Here is a 20438-nt window from a genome sequence, read left to right as displayed (position 1 = left end):
TACAGCGTTATTCATAATTCCCTCTGTTTACTACAACCTTATGTTTACTACAACTAGCTTCAGTGGTACATGTTACTGCCATCTACCGGCAACTGCTTAAATTAAAACTTGAATACTTTCAGAATAATTTCATTTGTTCCTTTTTGCCATATTCGTCTTCGTTTTTTTACTATAACGCTTCGAAACCCCGGAGGGAATTATGAATAACCCTGTATATTACAATATGTCAGAGTGGATTTTCATATTTTTATTAAAAATCATATCGCATTTATGCTTGTCCTCATGAGTTTGAGTAACATCTTATCGTCTTATTCTCAAAGATATAATCACTTTGTTTTCAGTTCACGTTACAACTTTTCGTTGATGTATGTTCAATTTCACAATTCAACCTTAAAAAGGCGCCGTAGAAAATAATATGAATGAAACACACGTTGTAAGAATGAACGGGGTGTGTAGTGACAAGCTTTATGAATGAATTCAGGTATATCCTAAGTGTTTTTTTTTTAAACTCTCACTTAACCATGAATGAGAGTTGATAAGCGTAGGTATACACTTTATAGGTCACATGAATGAACGCCGATTCGTTAATTGCATATTGCGAAAAATGTCTCCAAATTGATAAAAAAAAAAAAGGTTATTTGTCTGGTTTTAGACGTGATTTGCCTGCAGTATTGCATAAAATTTCTGCGTACAATCTGCGAATATAAAATTATATATCCTAGACCCGTTTTATGGAATTGCTTGAAAACTAATTTCTTGACGAAGAGTTGTGTTTAATTTTTACTTTCATATAATTTTGAAATAATTTTTAATGTATTTAATGCGAAATGTTGACTTTTTCAGCATCAAGTAACTGTTTATGAATGTCTTTTTCAAACAGTAGAGGGGCGATTATCCGGACAAATTGGGACCAAAACCGATCTGTATAACGAAAAATCCGGATAATGAGACAGCTTTTTTAAAAAAAAGCTAAGAGAATGCTTTTTAGTAACTTCCCTTCATACTTTTTTTCCAGAAAAAAGGATTGAAAATAGCAGTAGTTCATATTTAAGCGAATTACAAATGGCGTGTTTAAAAGTGTCAATATTTTAAAATTTTATCGAAACCTGTTCGGCTATAAGAAACGAATTGTCATTCACATTGGAATTAGGTGCTAAGAAAGTGAGATTCTTCTTAATATGACCAAGGTACAAAAGAAACTATTTTTCAGCACCTTACAGATATTCTGAAAATTAAAAAATAAATAAAACTTTTTTGAGATTTTTTTAAGAAGGGTGAAAAAACACATGGTTTTTGGAATCTGGTAAGTTGGTCCTGATTTGGTAAATTGGATAATCCGATCAATTGGCTTTCGTATAATCGGCGCTCTAAGGTATAGAGGTATTTTCATACGGCATTTTTTTTTTTTTTTGTGAAACCAGTTTAATAAAAATTACTCTTAGTATCAATTCAAGGTAAGTTCTTCAGATAACAATAGAAAAAAAAGGAGATGCGCAGAGAGAAAAATACCTCCTTGCACAAAGCATGTTTTTGAACTCGTCTAAACCAGCTTGCTAATCAATTAAGTAAAAAATAATAATAATTAACTGCAAATCTTTTTACGCATCTGACATAATAATATTGAAAGATTGTAATAAATTTTTTGGACCAGAAGAGTAAGTTATGTTACACTATTTAAAAGAAGTTAATTCATTGATCATTTAATTGAAGAAACTAAGCAAATTTAACATTAAATTTCAAGAAACGAGGTTCAGTTAATATTTAATTTAGAGAAGCTAATTTTATTTAACATTTAATTTGAAAAACATCTTTTCATTTAAAAATTGTTTATAAAATGAATAATTCATTGACATTTATTCTACTTTGACAATTCGTTGAATATTGAACTTGAAGGTATTCAGTTAATTGATCGTTTAATATTTTACAGGAAAGGAATTCATTAAATATTTTATATGTTGAAACTCAACTCATCTATCATTCAGCTTGAAGCTAAATTCATTTTTAATTTAATTGGAAGAAACTCAATTCTTTGAACATTGAACTTGAAGGTACTGCGTTTAAGAAATTTAATTCTTTTCAACATTTATTTAGGAAAATCTCAATTTAACAAACGTATGAAAGGACAGAATTAATATAAGATATTATTTTTCTCTATGTTCGATTCAGTAAGAATTGAGAGATCTTAACCAAACTAACCGAAAATGAATGAGAAAGAGAAATGTTAATTTTAATATTAATAAAATGGCAGAAATTATGAAATTAAAAAAATTAATTAAATATGAAACAAAACACTGTAAGGAAAGTATAGGCAGGGAAGTATATATTAGACTGATGCTAATGGAGATGGTGTTCCAAAGTATGAATTTTATAAATAATTTGAAATTCTCCAGTACAGCAAATGGAATTTAGGAACGTTTTTCATAGCTTTGGGGAATCTTTTGTGCAATGGTGCATCATTATAATGTGAGCAACCAGCGCAACAAGACATTTATTATAAACACTGAAGATAATTATTATAATCTCCTAGAAAATTACAATTTTCCTTAAACACGGTAGAAAATGTAAATTTTACAAAAATTATTCAATGAAATAAAAATATTTTTTGAAAATTGTAAAAAAAAAAAAAAGAAAATTATCACTATTACTGAATTTTTTCCCAAAATATCAATTTCACAAAAACCTTTAGTAGAACAAAAAAAAATAGTTTTGTAATATTTTTGAACTCAAATTAAATTTGCAATTCCAAGATTCTTGCTATTTTTCTTGTTGTCAAAAAGTTCTCTGCATTTTTTTGTCAGTTAAATTATTAAAATCTAAATTTGTGGCCGTATTATACAAATTTTATTTTCATAAAATGACAAACAATTCCAAAGTATATCTTACGTTTATTAAAGAAATGATTATGCACATAAACTCTATAATTTCTTGCTGTGAAAACAAATAATATCGATCTTTTCATGCAAACAAGGCTCAATAAAACCAATCCATCTAATCAGTGTTCAATAACTGACACCACAAATTATTGCGTTGAAGTAGAGTCGTCCATTATATCTATCACCAACTACTAGTCAGTGTTATGATGTATTTCATATAGTTATTCTCTCAGCGCTTCTGCAATGATCAATAATGTGATATCGTGTTTCATCAACACGAGGTTTGATAATAAATTGCTGCAAGGGGTATCATTTGAGAAAATAAGTCTTATGACATTTATCAAAATGTCTCCATAAGCATGATGTATATTGCCGATTGCACGAAAACTAGCATGATTTTTTTCAAAGAAGCCTTTGATCCTGACGGCCAAAAAACATATTTTTTTTCTACCAAGACGACACCCCAGTCATTAAAGGCGTGGATCTTAAGGTCACGTGATTAAGTAGCGTATTCGGGACCTAATCTAAGGCACTCCACCCTAGATTTCAGAATAAAAATATTAAACTTAACTAGAAAAAAATAATAAATAAACCTTCCGATATCCCAGTACGTTCGTTTGGCTTTAGAACTCATGTAGTCGCCAGAAAAATCGCAGAGTTGGCGTTTTATCGCCAAAGTGTCTTTTAAAACTTGTATATTAGGCATAAAGAATAACTAATGAAATAGGTGTAATTAACGTTAGGCTTCTTATTTAGCCTTTCACCTCACTGTTATTATATTTTTCATTTTGGGCGTAATGAAGTCGTTGAAAATGATTTGAGGGGAGGGGGAAGAAACTAGCCGGTTATTCCCCGTTTCTAGAAAGTTAATTATATAAATTTCATCTTATTAATTAATGATAAAGCATAATTAAGCAACACTTATAAATACATTGCTTGCTTTTTACGCTAGCTGGGAGAAAATATTCTTCAAAAATTATTTTTTCCATTGAGTCTATCGCATGAGTTACTTTATTGAAATTTATAAATGAAAGTAGAAATAAATTTAACAATGACTTGTAGAAGTAAATTTTACGATTAAGTAATCGAAGCAAATAATTAAGTTAATTATTAAATTTAATTAACTAAATCTTTCTTGTTTTTTAATTTTTTTTGAAATTCAAGTTGATAAAATGTTAGTTTTGAATAAATAAAAAATTCCAGCAAATTCTACATGCAATAGAAGCTATTATTTTTATTAGCCATTTTTAATTTAGTACAAAACGTGTGGAATAATGTAAAAATAAATTTTAATCATTTTGTAGAATCTCTACTGTTAATTGACACTATATCTGAATATTTCCTTAAATCATATTCCATTAATTTTCACTTTATCATATTCTACGTATTAATTTCATTAATATTTATTAAATGTATTTCAAACGTGCAAAAAGTTGATAAGAGTTTTCTAAAATAGTAATCTTGATTTCTTATAAATGATGACGTTATAGTGCAGTGAATATTGAGAATAATAGCGCTTTGAAATGTAAATGGATGAAATAAAGGAAAAATTTCGTCATTTTCACAAATATTTTTCTTTTAAATTTAGCATTGAATAGAAAATATCTCATAAAAAAATAAGCTATTCAAGTTTCAAGTAAAGCAAAGATTTAAGTAAGTTTCATATTAATTAGAAATTACAAATTTCATTTTTAAACCATTCAAATTATATTACCAATAAAACAGGTAGAACAATGTAAAAATAACATACATTTTCATTTAATGTATGATAAAAATTTAATTTGAGAAAGCAAACATTTCTCTTGACTGCAACCGAAAGTTTTATATACTTTCAAAAAAAAAAAAAAAACAACAATAAAACAGTAAAAATTTTAATATTTTTTTTACCGGAGAAAGCTATTATCTTTTTTTTTTTAAATCTTTCTTTGATAAAAAAATCTTTTTTCAAAAAAGAATTTTTTTTCTTCATGAACTCAAGTTATTTTTTTTCTTTAACAAGCAACCATTATAAAAAAAAAAACCTAAAACAAAAACATTTATCTACTTTTACACTTTTATCCATATACTTTCACAATCATTTATCCCTGACTCAAAATATTTTGCTAAGAAATACTGCAACCGAAAACTTTACATAATTTAAAAAACAAACAAACAATAAAACTTTAGAAAAATTTTCATAAGACATCTTAAAATGGCAAACAATCATCGGATTTTATCTATAAAATAACAATATCATTATCATTAAAATATATAATCACGTTGTTCATAATCTTTAACTGATACGATGTCGTGACCATACTGTAAAAATGAATGCACAGATAATTCCTCTTCAGAAACAAATCGTGGGTATTACACATGCAGAGCATATTCCACAATTTTGTCAATTTCACGATAATTAAAGCCACGAAGTATGCATATACACATGCATTCTTTGGTAAACAAGTGATATACCCATCTCCGGTGAAGAAGTCATTAAAGAATCATTAAGATTTCGTAGCAATATCATTACAATCTTAAACAAATGATGGGGACTCTTAATTTTCCATGTTTCATGACCATTTAAAGGATTTCAATGGTGAGATAATTGATGGTAAAATGTATTTATGTGCTTTATGGAATAGTGCTGGTCAAGAAAGAAACAGATCATATTTGAATTTTCGTTTCGATTTTGTAAACAAGTGATGTCTATTTGGTGTCATGACCTGAGCGAAAATTACCAGAAAATTCGAAATCAACAAGTGAAAGTAATAACAGAATTAAGATGGTTGTTTCTTAAGCTCGTCAACCCCAGCATTGTTTTGAAGCAGAAAATGGAAGGCGTTTCTAAACATTAACCAACACAGCATTAAACGTTACATTAATATTACAGAAACAAATACAGATGACTCTAAATTTCCATAATTAAGTCTATATATTAGATTTCAATGGGATATAATTGAAGATAGAAATATTTCAAACTGTTCTTATGTGATTTTTCGTGTGTTTTATAGCTAAAAACTACTTTCTAAAAAGAAAATAGAGATATTTTTGCAGTAGGAAATCACGTATTGATCTTGTAAACAAGAGAACGTTGATTCTATGTCAGAGCATGAGCTTTACAAGTATACACGACTCTAATTTTTCACAATAAAGTCCATTTATTAGATTTCAATGGGCTATAATTGATGATAAAAATATTTTAAACTGTTCTTATGTAGTTCTTGAGTGTTTTTTGGGGCAAAAACTACTCTCTAAAAAGAAAATAGAGATATTTTTGCTGTATGAAATTACGTATTGATCTTGTAGACAAGAGAACGTTGATTCATTGCTAAGTGATGAGTTTTGCAAGTATGAACTAAAATTACCTAAAAAGTTGGGTTCATGTTAGTAAGAAAGTTCAAAATTTATATGCATGTTAGCTTAGTTCATCTACCTCAGTATTGTTTTTCAAAAAAAAAAAAAAAAAAATAGAAAGTTTCTCGAAATCATTATCGACTTCTGCATAAGAGGTTAGATTCATATGCTTCTGAAATATTAAAAAAAAAACATAGTTTCTGTTTACTCTCAGTAGTGTAGCTGCGAAAACATATATATGATATTTATATATTTTAACGCTCTTTTTAAGAAATATTTTAAAACATTTCGATTTGGTTGCAATTGGAATATGTTTTAAAAGTTTGCTGAAACTTTGAACACCGAGGTTCGAATCACAGTTTTCACTCAACTTTTTTTTTTATTAAAATAGTCTTCTATATTTCTGTGTTACCTTTACTTTGTGATATATTAGTTTAATACCTAATAAATATACCGCAATATAATTTGTTCAACGTTATCTCCTTAAAACCAATTCACAAATAATAAAGAGGCATATCATTGATTATTTACAGACTCTTAAAATATTTTTGTTTATTATTAATGTTACAAATGCAAAAAAAAGTTTATGAGACCGTTTGCAATTTATCAGTAGCATTTCTTTAAGCGATTCAGAAATGTCCAGTTGAATGTTACAAAATTTATATTTTCAACGAAAATAAATATTTATTAATTCTGCGAATGGCGTTTAGTTTATATTATTAACTAAGTTTAAATAAAAACAATTTACACGAGTGCCCAAACAATCTAAAACTTTAAATTTAATGGAAAGTGTACAATTAAGAATGCTTTTGAATAAAATAAAAATTTAAAAAAAATAAACGCCCCACAGAAATGTATTTACTTACTCATCAAGGTTCAAAAATCTTTGCTTCTCCTCAATCACAGTCAACATACTTCATTCACAATCCTAAAACATTTCATAAATATTATGAACATATTTCAAATAGTTTCAACGACTATATCGTAGGGAAACTCGCGTTGCTATCTGTTTATTATGCTAACTAATAGAATGCAATGCAAGACAACTAATGGATTAGTGTGCGAATACTTAACAAAAAACAAAAAACTACGATTACTTTTTTGCCAGAAAAATACAGCGCATAAATTATATAAGCGAATGAGTTTCTTTATATCATACTTTCTACGCCGTAAACCCTTTTACCGAGATCCGAACCTCGTTTTATGGAACACGACTGCGTTCTTCTAACCGCTGGACTGAGCAGAGATGCGAGTTTGTTTTAACATTTATTATGAAGTTTAATTTTGCAAATTCTTTTGTTTCGTCTACCGACAGGCTTCAAAATAATGGAAATGGATTTTAAGTGTTTTAAAGAAAACCGCTCAAAATTGTTTTATATAATTTCAAAATTTGGAACTTCCAAAAAAAGAAATTCACATTCCTTTTCATTTTTGATAAAGGAAAAACTTTTTTGTATTATTTATAAAGCATTTTTTTTTTGTACAATGGGGAGGTAAGTTATATATGCGGCTAAAGGCACTGTTATTTTAAAGGACTGGGTTGAGATCCTCATTGGCGACTTGAAGCAAAATCAGCTATAAGACAACAGGTACAAGTTGTCTGAAAGAACCGCGATGGCTCAGAAAATAGAGCTTTCGCCTTCCAATGAGGTGAACCGGGTTCAAGTCCCTGTGATGGCTGGTCGATACGAATCCGCATCCGGCTTGCACCGACCACAGTGCTAACTTGAAATATCCTCAGTGGTAGACGGATCATGGGTTAGAGTTCCTTTGTCCTTTGGTATTCCTCTCCATGAAACGCAAATGCGGGTAATTTCCATCAAAAAAAGTCCTCCACGAAGGCAAAATTTCTGCCAATACTTGATTCAGGAGTTCCCTTGTCTTCTGTATTCGGTTCAAAATTACAAGGCTACGGAGTTGAACATTAGTAGTCTTAAACCCAAATATTGGGTCGGCTGTTCAACGACGGTTATAAAATAAAAATAAGAAGTTGTCTGAAACTTAAAAAGGAACTATTGCGCGCTGTGTGGACCTTATTGCCCCAATCATGCCGTTGATCATGAAATTCCATGAACCTCTTGGCCCACAACGTGCTGTTGAGATTATGCTTTTTACAGCATTTATATAATACATGCAAATATACACACGTATAGCAATTTACATTAATTTAAATTAAACAATTTACACTAGACAGTATTTTATCCTTAGTATCCTGCCTATATTTTAATTAGATTAACTTTTACATCGACAAACTATAATATCATTAAATTATAAACTTAAAATAAAATAATTATATTCAATATAAATCACACTGATATACCATTAATAAAACGACTAACTCAATGGACAAAAAACTGAAATTGAAGCTACAATTATTGGCAACTCCATAAAGACAATTTTCAATCCCAACTCATCATTGAACATGATACTCATGCCAAATGACGGGAATTTACGTCGTCTTTAACGACCTTGGATGAATTCACTGCCCAACGACTAAAGAGCAAACAACACGTCCTCAGCCACAATTGATACCATACTTATAAGTTAGGCCAGGCTCTGAACTACTCATTAGATCTTAATAATTTAATAACAAGCCATTTTCCTTTTTGGAATTCTACTCAAGTGACATCATCTTTCTAAGTTGACGTCTGCCGCAGGGGAAAGAACGCCGAATTTTACAGTTGCATTCAGCACCATATGTTTTATGATGTTTCCGCCATCTGAGAGCATTTAATCGGTTATACTTTTTTTGTGGAGATTATTTGTATATCTTCTGTATGTTTATAATGAGATCATGGATTTTTGTAGAGAATGCGTTAAATAATTAATTGAATGTCCACAAAATTTGATGATTTTTTTAGAGAATTCGTAAAATAATTATGACAAGGAATTCTTAAAAGAGAAATTCACTGATTGTCTCTCACGAAATTTGATTTTTTTTTTGCAGAAAATGCTTTAAGTCAGTAAGGTCAGGAATTTTATAAGAGAGATTCATTAATTGTCTTTCACGAAACTTGATTTTTTTTTGTAGAGAATACGTTAAATCATTACGGTAAGGAATTTTTACAAAGGAGATTCATTGATTGTCACTCACAAAATTTGAACTTTTTTTGTAGAGAATGCGTCAAATCATTACGGTAAGGAATTCTCACGAGGGAAATTCAAGTTCGTAAGGTAAGGAATTTTTACAAAGGAGATTCATTGATTATCACTCACAAAATTTGAACTTTTTTTTTGCAGAGAATGTGTTAAATCATTACGGTAAGGAATTCTTACAAGGGAAATTCATTGATTGTTATTCACAAAATGTGATTTTTTTTTTTTTTTTTTTTTTTTTTTTTTTTTTTTTTGTAGAGAATGCGTCAAATTATTACGGTAAGGAATTCTCACGAGGGAAATTCAAGTCTGTAAGGTAAGGAATTTTTACAAAGGAGATTCATTGATTATCACTCACAAAATTTGAACTTTTTTTTTTTTGCAGAGAATGTGTTAAATCATTACGGTAAGGAATTCTTACAAGGGAAATTCATTGATTGTTACTCACAAAATGTGATTTCTTTTTTTTTGTAAAGAATGCGTCAAATCATTACGGTAAGGAATTCTCACGAGGGAAGTTCAAGTCTGTAAGGTAAGGAATTTTTACAAAGGAGATTCATTGATTATCACTCACAAAATTTGAACTTTTTTTTTTGTAGAGAATGTGTTAAATCATTACGGTAAGGAATTCTTACAAGGGAAATTCATTGATTGTTACTCACAAAATGTGATTTTTTCTTCTTTTTTTTTGTAGAGAATGCGTCAAATCATTACAATAAGGAATTCTCACAAGGGAAATTCAAATCCGTGAGGTAAGGAATTTTTACAAAGGAGATTCATTGATTATCACTCACAAAAGTTGGTTTTTTTTTGTAGAGAATGCGTCAAATCATTACGGTAAGGAATGCTTACAATTGAAATTCATTGATTGTTGCTCTCAAAATTTGATGTTTTTTGCAGACATTGCTTTAAGTCAGTAAGGTAAGGAATTTCTACAAGGGAAATTCTCAAATTCTCACTCACAAAATTTGATATTTTTTGTAGAGAATGCGTCAAATCATTAGGGTAAGGGATACTTTCAAGGAAGATTCATTAATTGTTAATCAAATGATTTTCATTGAAAATGTTTAAAATCATTAGAATAAGGAATTTTTACAAGAGAAATATAATAGTTTTCCTTCACAAAACTTTATGATTTATTTTAGAGAATGCATTAAATCATAACAGAAAGGGATAATTAGGTAAAGAACACCTTAATTCACTACAATAAGAAAATGTTACAAGGAAACGTTATTGATTTTTACTCATAAAATACGATGAATGTTTATAACCACGTTATAAATTTTGGAGTATTGTCATCTAAATAAAAACCTTGATATAGTGCTAAGTTAGCCCATATTATTATCTTTTAAAAATTTAATTACATGATATGATGTTTTAACTTGAACAGAAATATACTTCAGTTTAACATCTTGTAGAAAATCATGGTTGCTGGAAAATTTGATCAGTACTGTGGTTCAAAGCACTTATAATATGGTTTAATATAGAACCAAATTTTATGAAAATGTTGTGAAATATGATTAGAATAATACTCAAAATAATAAAGAAAAATATTTCTCAATATTTGACCTAATAAAATACCAGCAGAAAAGATACTCATTTTTGAATATCTATTTGATCTGATTAGTGTCTCCTTGCCTAAAGTCGAGCTTGTCGAGCAATTTCAAATTAATGTCAACGTGTTTTCAGTAAAGTAATGATTTCTCAGCTAATGCTGATGTGTATTTTAGTAATATAATTAAAATCTAATATAATAAAATATAATCAATACATCACTCAAATTAACTGAAACAGATTTAGTTCAATAACTAGGAACAATTTCCAAAATTATTCTACTTTATTTTTATGTATATATATACATTCCAAATTTTTCATATTAACATCTAATTAATATTACATACTCATAGCTCTTCTTAGGTAATGTCATAATTATATAAAAAGGAGACCATTTATTAAGAGAATACCCAATTGGTAATATTACAGTTTAAAGCTATCTTTAAAATAACAAAAAACATTAACATGTTTGTACCTTTTCAGGTAACATCGTTTTCAATTTCACCCTAATGTACAATTTGTGCAATTTTTGCACAAGAAATGAATCATTTTTAAGCATCAATTATTTGTTCGATTTCTACCCGATTTCCATATGTATATTTTATATTACAAGCACTTCCTTTTTTAAGATTAATTTTTTTTCTAAATGGTAACTTAATTTCATAATATAAATTTTACTATCTTTTCTCATGAATTAATATACAAGATTAGTTTTAATAAAAAAAATTACGGAAAAAACATATGTTTATGGTAATAGAAAAATAAGGCCTATTCTTCCAAAGGTGACATTCTTATATCAAACTACTTTTTGGTATTGTTTCCAGATACTTTTTTTTATAACCGTCGTTGAACAGCTGATCCGTTTTTAGGTTTACGACTACCAATGTTCAACTCCGTAGCTCTGTAATTTTGAACCTATTCCAGAAGACAAGGGATCTCCTGGATCAAGTATTGGAAGAAATATGCCTTCGTGGTGGCTCAAGGGATAGAGCACTCACCTTCAAATGAAGTGACCCAGGTTCGAATCCCACCCAAGGCTGATCGATACTGACCACAGTGCTGACGAAAAATATTCTCAACGGTAGGAGGGTAATGGATTAGAGTCCCCTTGCCATAAGGCTAACAGCAGGAGGTTTTCATGGTTTTCTCTCCATGTAACATGAATGCGGGTTAGTTATTGATACTTCACTAGGTTCTAGAATTTTCACTAGATAACATCTCAGTACACACAGTTTTAGATAATAGAATAGTACACATGTTTTCACCCAAACCATCCTCCTTAATAATTTGAAAATGTGGCTTATCCTTATACTATCCCAATCCTTTTATGTCTAGATGGAATATCTCGAATGAATCATTTTTAAGTATACAATGCTTTCAAGTTTTAAATAAACTGAATATAAATAGTATAAATGAGTTTTTTTTAACATAAGTTGTGCATTAGAAACAAAGATTCATAATTTAGATCCAAGATAAATATTTTTTAGGATTCAGTTGAAAAATATCTGTAAGAAAAAAACCATTCATCTATCTTAAGAAGATGGATTATATTGTTGAAGTCAGCTTTTCAAGAATGATGCATCATCTTAAAAGAAATAATACATTTTAAACAAAAACTTCCTACAAAATTGTAGCGAATTGGTATAACGTGTATTAGAGTTTCAAATAGTTTAAGTTTTCATCTAAAACGGTTAATTATATTACTTTTCTTTGTTATGACCAGTGGCTGGTATCGAAAAGTAACGAAACTACTGTTGTCGATACTTTTTTTCGTAGTTCGTAGTGTAGTGCGTTATTTTTGTGAAAAAGTAGTGTAGTGATTAGTGCGATACAAAGCGAAACATTAGTTTGTAGCTAGGCAATTACTTTTAATGTTAGTTTAGAAAAGAAACATTGTCCTAACGAAACTAATTTTTCGAATTTGATAGGAACTAACCTTCGCAGGATGAAAATGACCCTGTGGCTGCAGCTGAGCGCTAACAGAAACTGTATATTCAAAATCACGTGTAACTAATATTTAAACTAGCCATTGCAAAAAATAGAAAACTAACCACCTTGGTCACATTTTCACATGCGAATACTCACTCGTGATGTTAATTAAAAAGAAGAGAGCATTAATTTTTCAGTGGAAATAAAAAATGAAAGTATTTGATAATTTCTTATTTCTTAAATTGAATAGCGGCTGTTCAAAAAGACATAATTAAATAATAATAATTGGCTCATAATAATTGGCTCATGTTAATGAACTAGCCTAAAGAAATGAACTAGAATTATCTATGCTAATGAACCAGATGAATAAATATTTTTCAATTATTCTTTTATATTTAATGTAAGCCGATTTTTTATTCAAAACCATTTTGAACATAGGTGTAAATTGAGTTCTCCAACAAAGTTCGTCTACTTAAACTAGTGAAGTAGTTACTAAAATTCCAAAGTAGTTCGTAGTCGCTACATTTAAAAAAACGTGTAGTTGTAGGTAACTACATAGAACATAGGTGTAAACTGAGATCTCTGACAAAGTTCGTCTACTTAAAGTAGTGAAGTAGTTACTAAAATTCCAAAGTAGTTCGTAGTCGCTACATTTAAAAAAAACGTGTAGTTGTAGGTAACTACATAGAACATAGGTGTAAACTGAGATCTCTGACAAAGTTCGTCTACTTAAAGTAGTGAAGTAGTTACTAAAATTCCAAAGTAGTTCGTAGTCGCTACATTTAAAAAAAACGTGTAGTTGTAGGTAACTACATAGAACATAGGTGTAAACTGAGATCTCTGACAAAGTTCGTCTACTTAAAGTAGTGAAGTAGTTACTAAAATTCCAAAGTAGTTCGTAGTCGCTACATTTAAAAAAAACGTGTAGTTGTAGGTAACTACATAGAACATAGGTGTAAACTGAGATCTCTGACAAAGTTCGTCTACTTAAAGTAGTGAAGTAGTTACTAAAATTCCAAAGTAGTTCGTAGTCGCTACATTTAAAAAAAACGTGTAGTTGTAGGTAACTACATAGAACATAGGTGTAAACTGAGATCTCTGACAAAGTTCGTCTACTTAAAGTAGTGAAGTAGTTACTAAAATTCCAAAGTAGTTCGTAGTCGCTACATTTAAAAAAAACGTGTAGTTGTAGGTAACTACATAGAACATAGGTGTAAACTGAGATCTCTGACAAAGTTCGTCTACTTAAAGTAGTGAAGTAGTTACTAAAATTCCAAAGTAGTTCGTAGTCGCTACATTTAAAAAAACGTGTAGTTGTAGGTAACTACATAGAACATAGGTGTAAACTGAGATCTCCGACAAAGTTCGTCTACTTAAAGTAGTGAAGTAGTTACTAAAATTCCAAAGTAGTTCGTAGTCGCTACATTTAAAAAAACGTGTAGTTGTAGGTAACTACATAGAACATAGGTGTAAACTGAGATCTCTGACAAAGTTCGTCTACTTAAAGTAGTGAAGTAGTTACTAAAATTCCAAAGTAGTTCGTAGTCGCTACATTTAAAAAAAACGTGTAGTTGTAGGTAACTACATAGAACATAGGTGTAAACTGAGATCTCTGACAAAGTTCGTCTACTTAAAGTAGTGAAGTAGTTACTAAAATTCCAAAGTAGTTCGTAGTCGCTACATTTAAAAAAAACGTGTAGTTGTAGGTAACTACATAGAACATAGGTGTAAACTGAGATCTCTGACAAAGTTCGTCTACTTAAAGTAGTGAAGTAGTTACTAAAATTCCAAAGTAGTTCGTAGTCGCTACATTTAAAAAAAACGTGTAGTTGTAGGTAACTACATAGAACATAGGTGTAAACTGAGATCTCTGACAAAGTTCGTCTACTTAAAGTAGTGAAGTAGTTACTAAAATTCCAAAGTAGTTCGTAGTCGCTACATTTAAAAAAAACGTGTAGTTGTAGGTAACTACATAGAACATAGGTGTAAACTGAGATCTCTGACAAAGTTCGTCTACTTAAAGTAGTGAAGTAGTTACTAAAATTCCAAAGTAGTTCGTAGTCGCTACATTTAAAAAAACGTGTAGTTGTAGGTAACTACATAGAACATAGGTGTAAACTGAGATCTCCGACAAAGTTCGTCTACTTAAAGTAGTGAAGTAGTTACTAAAATTCCAAAGTAGTTCGTAGTCGCTACATTTAAAAAAACGTGTAGTTGTAGGTAACTACATAGAACATAGGTGTAAACTGAGATCTCTGACAAAGTTCGTCTACTTAAAGTAGTGAAGTAGTTACTAAAATTCCAAAGTAGTTCGTAGTCGCTACATTTAAAAAAACGTGTAGTTGTAGGTAACTACATAGAACATAGGTGTAAACTGAGATCTCCGACAAAGTTCGTCTACTTAAAGTAGTGAAGTAGTTACTAAAATTCCAAAGTACATTTCTCGTAACATTTAAAAAAAACGTGTAGTTGTAGTTAACTAAGTTAGTAGTAAAGTAGTTGAAGTACACTACGAAAAGAGTGTAGTTTTTCTCACCACTGGTTATGACATTTCACTTAAAATGACCTAATAATAATCAGAATAATCAAATGAAAAACCATTAATTTATGAAACGAAATTCAAAAGAAATTATTACTTACCGAATTCGCCAATGTTTACATTCATCTACTTAAATATTTCCTTAAAGATGCTACTTTGAAAACTTCCTTTTTTTTCTGTTTACAGAATCTGTCCAACACTATAATAAAAAATTTGGATGCAGGATCATTTTAATCACAATAATTGGATCTAATAAAAAGGGGGGGGAATGTGAAATGATTACAAATAATTACACAATATTAAATACATAAAATTAGCAGTCAATAGTTCTAAATGTATGATTGTATATTTACATAATTACAGCGATCAAAAAGAATTGTTGCAAGCATTATTGAGTTATAGTCATGTTTCCAAGTTATTTATCTATTTATTTTCATTTTTCTTTAAAATATCGCAATTTAATTAAAAAATAAAATCTGTATTAAAAATTAATCTAAGTTCAAATTTACTTTAAAACTTTACATTTGAATAAAAATATATAATAAAATATTAAATTTTAAACTAAAATAGTAAATTTTATAATTAATTTTATAAATTTGCTTAAAAGTTTGCATTAAACATAGGTGTCCATGGTTAATTAAAATTTTTACAGGAAAATTTTTAAACTCATTTTAATTTAAAATATCACATATTAATTAAAATTCAAATTTATATTAAAATTTTACATTGAAATAAAAAATAAACTATTAAATTTCAGAATAAAATAGTAAAATTTTTAATTAAATTTATAACTTTGGTTAAGTGTATACGACTATATATATATATATATATATATATATATATATATATATATATATATATATATATATATATATATATATATATATATATATATATATATATATATATATATATATATATATATATATATATATATATATATATATATATGTATATATATATTGTATTTCGCTGATTTCTATTTTTTATTTTTCCCCTTTTTCATTGTTTTGCAATTTTTCTCTATGTTTTCTCAACATTTCGAACGACTTTATAAATAGAATAAAATTTTAAATAAAAGTTTAACATAAGGAACACATTTTTGATTCACATAATATAGTGCGTTATTCGTTACGATCCAATAAATACTTTAAAAAGTTTTTTAAAAAAAGAGCTTAATGACTTGGCGAATAGTCAAAAATACACAATTTTTATCTCTATATTTTAAAAAAGAAAGTTTCTTTTGCCCCGAATTCATTGCCCTCCACCCCTCAGAGGTTAAATCCTTCACTCCGACCGTCTTGTAATTCATCATAAGGAGTAAGTTACCACGTAACCTAGATGACAAAAATATGTCCTTCCATGCAACTGTAGACATAACCTGAATTCTTTTTCTCGTTTCTTTTAGTTTCTTTGACAAACAGCAGTTTCTAGAAAACATGCTCATGATGAAGTTTTAAGAACAGGGATTTATAGCGACGTTTTAACACATTAACGAGGGATTGTAAACAAATTTAAGAAACGTGTTTGAAATTAATTTCCACCCAAGTATTTTGAGTCATTTCCTATTAATAGTAATGTAAATGCGGTAAACCTTGCTCAAACATTTTTTAAAACATATAATATATTATTGTATAACTAATTTGTAACTGAAAAAATGGCTTTTTATGTTTCATTTTATTAATTTTATAATTTCAGGGTTTGGAGCAATAGAATAATAGTTCCATGCTTTCCTAACAGAACGATTTTTCCTTAAACTGATCCTTAGCATTTTTCTAGAGGGCTACTTTGAAAGTTCCAAAGCTCCCTCTAAATATTAACCTAATACATGAAAATATCATATTGCCTTTTTGAATATGTTTGTTTGTCCAAAATAGATCTTAACAAGGTTTAAATTTTTTCTAACTGAAAAAGAAAGAAAAAATACATTGGCAAGTAATCGACCCAGCAAAAGAGAAAACAAGAATTGTTGTCCAGATATTGCATACAGATATTCAATACGCCACGAAAGAGAGAGACTCTTTAGAATAAAGCTAGACTGCGTACGCAATATGCATGAAATTATATTTAAACTGCAAAAACACAAAATTATCCTAAACCATTATGGATTTAATTAAACTATTTTTTATAAATGTCTTTATTAAAGTACAATGTTTAAGACTTTGGGGGTATTTTGTATCGTTAAAATTCGATAAAGGACTTCATGAAAATACAATATTAAAAATTTTGAATCGCTCAAATTCTATAAATGACTTAATGAAAATACACTGTTAAAGTGAGTTAAATCGTCCAAATTTGATAAATGATTTAATGAAAATACACTGTTAAGAATTTTAAAGTGAGCTGAATCACCCAAATACAATAAAGGAGTTAATGAAAGTACACTGTTAAAAATTTTAAAATGAGTTTAATCTTTCAAATTCAATAAATGAGTTAATGAAAATACGCTGTTAAAAATTGTAAAGCGTATCGAATCATTCAAATTTGTTTGAACTGTTCAAACAATTTTGAACACTAAAAATACACTATTAAAAAATTGTAAAGCGTGTTTAATTGATCAAATTCGCTAAATAACATTATCAAAGTATACTATTAAAATTTTTTAATTGAGTTGAATAGTTTAAATTTGGTAAATGAATTGAAATTCATTGTTAAAATTTTTTAGTTGTCCGTTCAAGTCCGATAAATAACTTAATAAAAATGCACTATTAAAAGTTTGAAGCTAGTTGAATCCTTCAAATTTGATAAATAGCTTCATGAAAGTACACTGCAAAAATTTTGGTGCAATTTGAAATGTTCAAACTTGTTGCAAAGTTAATATGACTTAATATTGAGTCGTAGTTCTTTAAGTTGATTGCACTATACTCCGATGAACCAGAAACATTTAAGGTCATTTGTATGCAGAAGAAAATAAATATTTGGTACTATTGATTGTTCCTGCAAAGGGGAGTGAAATAATATAAGAAAAAACACTGCAACGCTGTATATTCTTAAAATTATAATACATGTATCAGATTAAATTTTATGAATTTGAAAGCGGAAATTCTTTTATTTACTATGAGGAATTACTTATTGAATTATGCGGGAAATTATTCTTTTGTAAAATGTATTGCTCCCAACAAAATATTCTTTTCTTTAGATTTAAAATAATATTTAAACTTCAATGACCTCATTCTTCATTATTTCATTTGGAAAATTAAATTTTATTCTTCACAAAATATTTCGCTAAAGTCAAACATTAAACCAGTAAAAAAAATTTTTTCGAGAAATAAAACAAATACCATCTAGTACCAGATTTAAAGTGTTCGTATACTTAGTTAAGCTTAATGGAGTTAAAACAACATTTCTGGGACTTTTTAAAACATTTGTGTGCATTGCAATTGTCTAGTATTTTTTTACATAATTTATTTGATCCAGATAATTTGAGATTAGTATGAAGAAAACAGAAAGTAGGCTCGATACTTAAGTCAGACAAACTGACACCGGATCTGGAAAAAGTTTTTTTTTTTTAATCCTTACAGACAGTAATCGAGAAATGGTTTTTTTCGATGTGGCAATCATACTGTTAACGACTTTTTCTTATTTAGTCACCGAAAACCACATGACGAAAGACTATTTGCCCTTTACAATAGCACATGCAGTAAATCCTTAACTGCTAAAAATGACCCAAAGCTAACATCTACACTCTCAGAAAAATTAGTTCATTATTGTATGTTGTTGAACCATAGTTTAGTTCAATTTAAACCATTATCTAGTGTAATCAATATACGTGATCAATCTAGTGCAATAAATTTCGATAATACCTAATTCAACTTAGCACCACATTTAGAGTTAGAGTAAATTTGAAGAAAAGTTTGATTCAAAAATTTCAAATTTTCTTACAATTTACTATGATGTATCAGTGCTTTAATTTGTTGAATCGAGTTTAATGCCAACTTAAGGTATCTAACTTGACAAAAACATGACTTTCAACAAAATTTTTGAAATTGAGTTTATTATAAATTTTGAATCCCTAAACTCATAGTTTTCTGAAAATACTTTACTTTTGTTTGTACTTCAATTATGTACAAAGTTATAGCAGTTTTTGTGCAAGGTGATAACGGTACATGGACTAGTGATTTTAGGTCTTTAAATGCGTTTATCTCAAAATCAGGTTTTTTCACATTTTACACCAACTTAAACAGGATACCTCATACAAACTAAGGTGAACAACGTTTAAGAGCACAAAATATATTTATTAAAATGATTATATTTATATTGTAATTAATAATAATTACATAAATAATTTTTGTGCTCTTAAACGTTGCTCACCTTAGTTTGTATTTTAGCACAAAGGTCCCCCACTTGTGTATTTACGATATCTCATATTTATTAAAAAATAATTGTCTACAATTTTTCATGAGTGTTAATGATTATAGCACACATGCTTTGAACTGCAGACTAAGAGAAAAAAGTAGAATTTCTTTTTTTATGCATGTGTTTTTGTATACATGTGCTTTCGTGCAAAAACTTTTAAAAATTGGATTTTTTTTTAACTACATTGATCCCTAGTGCAGTACTCGAGTACATGCACTATACAGTCACTCAAGTATTTTGCTTTGCTTTTAACATAAATAATACTTAAAAACATAGTTGATAGCCTTCTAAGTAAAATCCTCAAAGGACTCTTTGTTTTGGTCGATACAATATTTTTTAACAGTGAATATGCAAAAAAAGCCTTATTTTTACCTTAAAATAGTCATTTAAAAAACGTAATTAATTAATAATAATTTTTTGCTAGTTTTATAAGTTTTTACATATAATAAGACTTATAACTAGTTTTTTAAAATTATATTAATTTTTTTAAAAAAAGTTGTCGAAGCTAGTCGGATACTTTAAATACCTTTTTCAAAAAAAAAAAACTTTACATTTTTTGAACAGTGTACTGAATGTACCATCTATACCTGGTACCGTTTTGAATCTATGTCTCATAAAGTAATTAAGATAATCAAATGGTAACCCATATCAAAGCAAAATATCGAAATTATAAGGAATATTCGAACAACAACAACAAGATAAAAAAAAATTTTCATCTAGAAAAACTTTAGGAGCAGCACGATTCCAACAAAAGAATA

The 20438-nt window shown here is 28.5% G+C and overlaps 1 long non-coding RNA gene across 15 annotated transcripts in view; it reads right to left on the bottom strand.

Annotated features, from left to right (window-relative positions):
• The window catches only part of LOC107447133 (uncharacterized), a 90093-nt gene that overhangs the window by 24365 nt on the left and 45290 nt on the right, over positions 1–20438 (bottom strand). For 8 of the 15 annotated variants that reach the window (XR_015429326.1, XR_015429325.1, XR_015429328.1 and 5 more), the window contains one exon: positions 15426–15523. The exons of the other annotated variants lie outside the window; for them this stretch is intronic. This is a non-coding gene — a long non-coding RNA (uncharacterized LOC107447133). The remainder of the gene's footprint in view (positions 1–15425; positions 15524–20438) is intronic. 15 annotated transcript variants of the gene reach the window in all.

The sequence above is a fragment of the Parasteatoda tepidariorum genome, chromosome 9 (genome assembly GCF_982258835.1).
Source record: "Parasteatoda tepidariorum strain Cologne lab strain chromosome 9, Ptep-v5.0, whole genome shotgun sequence".
Classification (NCBI taxonomy): domain Eukaryota; kingdom Metazoa; phylum Arthropoda; class Arachnida; order Araneae; family Theridiidae; genus Parasteatoda; species Parasteatoda tepidariorum.
This window is presented reverse-complemented; position numbering and strand designations above follow the sequence as displayed.